The sequence below is a fragment of the Ylistrum balloti genome, unplaced genomic scaffold (genome assembly GCF_031769215.1).
Source record: "Ylistrum balloti isolate Yb309-2 unplaced genomic scaffold, AGI_CSIRO_Ybal_v1 Utg371072, whole genome shotgun sequence".
Classification (NCBI taxonomy): Eukaryota; Metazoa; Mollusca; class Bivalvia; order Pectinida; family Pectinidae; genus Ylistrum; species Ylistrum balloti.
Genome location: NW_026782592.1, coordinates 344,469 through 351,159, shown reverse-complemented (window position 1 = coordinate 351,159; position 6,691 = coordinate 344,469).

Genomic DNA, 6,691 nt, shown 5'->3' with positions numbered 1-6,691 from the left:
GGGACCACCAAATGTTTTTGACTGGGGTCCATTTTGCTCGCAGTTTTCAAAACAAATTCAACGATAACTCAGCAAGATATATGAAATGATGTAGAAATGTGTTAAGTATCTAACGGAACAACACGCGGTCGACAGGAAAAGAACTTACAGATTCGAAAGTGTTGTACCATTTTAAGGCTTGTTCAGAAAGACATTCCCAAAACCTAGAAAAAAAGTTCTTCAAATCACCAAACACATAAGTGGATCGTTGAGATCAATGGTTTCTATTGGGCGTGTAAATGCTATTATCGGTTATAGCCACCACGCTTCTGGTACAACTCTTGCGTATGCCGTCTCATTCTATTGCCAATACGCCGAAGGTTGTCCTGAGGACATTTCTGCCTTTCCAGAATCAATTCTGCCCGTTGTTCTCCAATTGTTTTGTATTTTGGACCCATGTCTATTTGTCCGAGATAGATGTAATCCCACATGCTCAATTTGGATAATGTTTGGCGACATTGCATGAGAGCACATCTATCAATTCTTCTTGGATGTAGTCCTGCACAACAGGACACCGTGCATTGGCTTTTTCCTTCATTAGGAATATTCCCTTTAGATGGGCATCAGAATCAGGAAAAACTTTAAAATGCACATCAACATCCATATGTAAGCAACGTTTACAGTTTAAAGAAAAACATTCATAAACAAACAGTAACATCACCGCCATCACCAAATGCTGTTGTCCCCAATATGTTATTCTGGTGGTATGTTGTATTTCTTGGTTTCCAAACACAGATCCTTCAGACAGCAAAATACGACTGCCAGCAGACTAGTTGAGTCATCGCCAAGACCTTATATTTTATGTACGGTGATCACGTACCATACTGTAGTCTTGCTTGTTTTTACCTTCCAGTAACCAGAAGTACATTTTACTGAGCAGCGAATGCTAAATCTACTATTCAGATGTCTATTGGTGGTACGCCGTCTTACGGGAGCATTATTGTCCCACTTTCCTCTGATCCTGCCGGTAATGGTGAATGGCGCTCACCTTGCCTTTCTACGATGGAGGTCATCTTCTCTGCGCTCTTGCCAGACCTGGCACGCTCGTCAACATGCCCGGTTTTGTTCAGGTGTCACATTAACAGAGAAATAACAGAATTAAAACACTAAAACTTGCAGCTAATTACCTCTACTTCTTATCTCCTTGAATCATTCCAATATTTCAGTATGCATGAATTTTACACGTGTCGTTTTAAATTACAGGATGAGGACGTGCATGACTTACAAGTGATACACGTGCACACGCTAAATTAGGTAGCAATGCAAACTTGTGTTCTGGTAGAGTTCTACAGTTTCATTTAGATTATAGTTATAAGTGTATCGCGTGATGGCAAATGGCACCAAACACAAAATGAGATATAGCAATAATTACGAAAAGGTTTACAAAAGGAAAAATCAGTTTTAATTAAAATGTTCATACTGAAATTGATGGTCCCTTAATTGAGCGAAACAAGCTCATAAAATATCACGTGCAAAAAAATTGTTTCACAAACTGACAGTCATGAATGACACGGAAGTGGAATGCCAACTAATGCTTTGCGATAGCAACATGGCGGACATAGCAACATATAATATCGCTCATCAAATCACTTTATCAACAAGGATATCATTAAACACTGTATGAAACAAGTGTTTTCATTGGACATGTATTATGTTAACACCTCATAAATACGTCTTGTAACATTATGATTGGTCAATACGGCGGTGTAAGAAATGATAAAAAAGAAGTCTATCATCGAGTTATTTCAGTCGGTAATTCAATGATACGGTTATCGTTTGCTTGTTGCTTCCATTGTTGTATAACTTCATTATGACATTATTACTTGGATTGAGATTAACATGGCTGGGTCGTCGATGAAACAGAAAACGTTTACTCTTCCGGAACACCTGGTCTTGTACTTTTTTAAGGGTTTCCACGTTAACATTTCTTTTGTCCATATTTTGTTTTATTGAATATGAGTTAGGAATATGATTATGTTCACATGGTGTGTTTCCTTGTTTTTATTAATTCTATTTTTGTTATGTTATTGGTTAATGACATAAAATAGGAGGTTACTCTTGGCACGAGGTCTATTTGAATTGCATTCCGTTTTTTGTGGTTAGTTTTACAAGAAGTAATTATAAATAGGGGGCATTGTTACTCAACATCCAGCGTGTATCACTTAGTGAACAACTGTTACTTCTACTCTGAAATAACATTTTTCACTGTGAAACAATGGTAACAAAAGTTGAGAAATTATCTTAGAAACACATTTATTTCCTGCATATCTTTATAATTCTATGCATTCCATTTACGATCTCTTTAACATTTGGAATTTCGAGGGCAAGATATCCGTGGTCAAATAAGATCCGATTAATTTTCATAAGTACCATACCAAAATTAGTTATACGCTTGAACAACACGCAACACGTGTTTGTCTGTAAGGTTTAGTTCTAATACCAATAACACTGAATTATTTCGATTTCCGACGTTCGCTATACGTACTCTACAGCTCCGTTGTTTCCTTGTGCAGTATAAAGTAGGAAGTGTTGTATGCTTTTAATGTGTAGCTTGGCTGGTATTTCCGCTATTGCTCTTATCTGGGCACATGACATTGCTTACTACGATTGATCAAGATTTACATGACTGGGTCGTTGATAAAGCAAAAGACGCTTATTCTTCCGGAACATATAGCCTTGTTATCACTGAACCGTTTGCGAGGGTTGCCATGTACATTTTTGTTCATAGTTTGCTCTAGTTTTATCGCATTTGAATTTGAATTTTCTTGGCATGTCGATATTTACTTTGTTTTTTGCAGCGAAGGATTTTATAAATTGGTGGGATACCAAATTATATGGAGTTTTTTTTAGCATACATTGTTTCCTTTGTTTTAACAGCTTTTCGCATTTCAGGAACACGAAAATGCCAACATGTGAACATAAACATAATTCAAATTAATGAAAAACCAGAAAAAAAATATAAGCAAAGTTAAGATTGACACTAACGATCACCTATTAAGACTAAGATTTACGTGTTTCGTGTTGGGAATGAAGCTGAAGATATTTGTCTTACTGAGCGACTAAGTCCTATTTCCCTATTTGTCTTTTGAAGGCAGGGCCTTCCTTTTTTGTTTTTTTACTTTGTTTTTATCAAATTTATCTTGAAAATATTTTGTTAAAATGCTTATATCTTCCACACATATCAAAACAATTTACTTTCGCCATAAAATTATCACCATAAATCTAGCCCCAGTGAGAACAGCAAAATCGACATGGCACTGTGTCTACCTTTCATGGTAAAGCAGTACTTTCAGTAGTTACTTAGCGATGAATTGTTGGTACTTTATTATAGATGACAAACGCGTTCACCAAGCAACGGAGACGAAAGGTAATCAAAGACACAATACCAAGACAATAACGACAGAAAAAGCTAAGTCATCATATACTAGTTTCCTTATGCGAAATCTAAACAAAGCCATATATTTTTAAAAATTGACAACAGATTTTAATTAATTTCCTTTCACGGATACTGACACATTATTATTAATAGCATTTGTTTCTTATTAACATCTAATGTCACGAGGGTGTCTTCTATGCAAGCTTTTATTGAAAATACGTGAAGGTATCTAATACCTCAAGTCCATCCATATCATACCGGATGCAAGGGACCACATCTAATTCTCTTAAAGAGAATCACAAATTGACCAGTCGCTTAATATCAATTCTGATTTGATCCGCTAAAATTTTATCCGAGGCACGTATTAATACACCTACACGAAACAGCTGCTGGAAGTAGACCTGTACTATATAACCATGGAGATTTGTATATCTCAGCTAACCAGGCGTTAGGAGATGGTCAATCATGACTACCGACAGCAATCCGTCCTAACCTTAATAGTGCTGACGGCAAGAATGTTCAGTACATTATCTTATAAAATCCGTTACAAAAGACTCTAAAAACAAAACAGTGACATTACCCAAAATAGCAGCACGTAACTCAATAGTGGTACAAATTGATAATAGGAACAAAGCGCCAGATTAAAGAAAGTGTACCGGAACGTTAAGTGTTTTGTGCAAAATGTTGCACCGTTTATAGCATCTTTTGTCCTCGAGTTAATCCCATGTCACTTAGGTTAATCGACATTGCTTCTCATTCAGATTGATCATGCGGATGATCTGTGAAAGACTGACGATGCAGTGTCATAACAACCCCCGATAACCGATGTTTCTTTGATATTATTATTGACGAATTAGACATCGATCTCTGCATTACATTAAAATAATATTGTCAATAATTCACTTGTTTGTTATATCAAACATTAATAATTAGGGATAAAAAATAAGAATTATGTATTTTCATCTGATCTATAAGCGATATCCTTGGCGGTGAAGAATTCGCTTAAATACGATCGATTCGACGAGTTTATCGAAAGAAAGAAAATGGAGGTTTTCGACGAAAGCAGTTATATCTTAATGTTCAACTCTCGCTACCCCGTTTCTTATTTTGAACTCCTGTCATAATTCGAACTGGACTGAAATTGACCGACCTCTGATATCAATGATTTCAATGCACTTTTCAATATTTGACTTCATTTCGTCTGTTTTCTTTAAGCAAAACGGCAATGTTGTATTGTATCAACTGTTCATACAATACAAGGGTTTACACTGTTGATATGCGTTCCTAATGGTTTCGTAGTCCTGGCTTCCAATTTGAACGAGACACTCCTTCGGGTGACATATATATTACAACACTGAATGTACTGCCTTTTCAAAGGCACCATGTGTTCATTGTGATTTCTCTGGATTTAGCGAAGTCGTTCGTCCAATTTGATGAATTTAAGTAAACATTTCATTACTTTCCATGATATTCGCCTGTTTTTTGTCCTTCCTTACTAGGAACGGTATTGATCCTGGAGCTCAGTGGAGGACAAAACCACCTATCAGTAATTTTAAATTGGATTTTTTGGTCACCTGATAGTTTAGGCCCAGTTCATTACTGATGGGACCTAGAAGCAATCAGCTGGATGTTGCAGTTTATCTTTTTTTTCGTGACTGTATCTTATTTCAGATTTGCTGTCCTTTCGTATAATCATTCATCTTACTGAATTTTGTTGCAATATCTATGTAAACCTTCGAAATTCTATCTAAATAAAAACAAACTCTTTTTGTGACCCTGAAGTGAGAAAATGTAGTCCTTCTCAAGGATTTTCTGCTATATATATAAAGTAAGAGGTATGAAGTATGTAAGTAGGAGACTTTGGCCTGAAGTTGGCCGCTGCTTACTCCGACACCATGATGTCTACTCAACCATCCGACATATTCCCCGATTAGACAGGTTTACAACAATGATTGTATAATATTGAAACCAAAAAATACTCATTTCCTTGATGTACTGCAATCTGCTAAAGTGAAAGTCATGTTTTCTTTTTATAGAGTAGAAAATAAAGAGTTAATCCCGAGACAGTCCGTCGCGTACCATCCTTCTTTCTCTTGATTTCATTTCCTAGAGAGCTGATCTTTTGTCAAAGAAGACATTCAGCACATTTTAAGTCATTTCGTACGGTTTTCATCAATAATCTATCATTATTTGTCAAAGATAATGGGATTTGTTGGTGTGTATGTCGTGCGTTATGTAAAAGGGCATCGTTAGAGTTGTAAACAGAGAGTATTTATTCTGTTACATGTTACAATGCCAGTAAAACCCTGTATTGATGATAAATACTTTCTAGGAATGTCACGTACATGGCAATAGATCCGAAATATCTATTCAAACAGTGTCCAAAATATCTTTATCCAGTTTCAATTATCATCTAAATACAACTCTACAACAAAAGACAATTTATATCATCGGGCTCATGCTCTTTTCTACAAAATTTGAGAAGTCCCGCGTTCCCAAGCGATTTATTGCAGCAAGAGGGTCATTAGAAATATTGTGATCGCTGCAAGGAGGGAGCATTGAAAGTGGCCGCTACACGAAGGAAACTGTTGCGGTTACCGCTGCATAAAGGAAGCTGTGGTAGTGACCGCGACACGAAAGCCATTATAGTGATCTCTACATGGAAGAAGCTGTTGTAGTGACCGCTAAATAAAGGGAGCTGTTGTAGTGACAATAACACGAAGACATCTGTTGCAGTAACCGCTGCAAGAAAGGAGCTGTTGCAGTGACCGCTACACGAAAGGAGTTTTGTAGTGACGGGTACATGAAGATGTTGTAGTGACCGCTACACGAAGGGAACTGTTGCGGTTACCGCTGCATGAAGGAAGCTGTTGTAGTGACCGCTGCATGAAGGAAGCTGTTGTAGTGACCGCTACACGAAAGGACTCTTTGTAGTAACCGTTAAATGAAGAAAGCTGCTATAGTGACCGCTACACGAAAGGAGCTGTTGTAGTGACCGCTAAATAAAGGGAGCTGTTGTAGTGACAGCTACATATACAAAGCTGTTGTTGTGACGGCTACTGGAAGGAAACTGTTCCGGTTACCGCTGCATGACGGAAGCTGTGGTAGTGACCGCTACACGAAAGGAGTTGTTGTAGTGACCGCTAAATGAAGAAAGCTGTTGTTGTGACAGCTACACGAAGTTAGCTGTTGTGACCGCTATACGAGGGGAGCTGTTGTAGTGACCACTACAGGAAGGGAGCTGTTGTAATGACCGAAACATGGGAAGTTACCCTT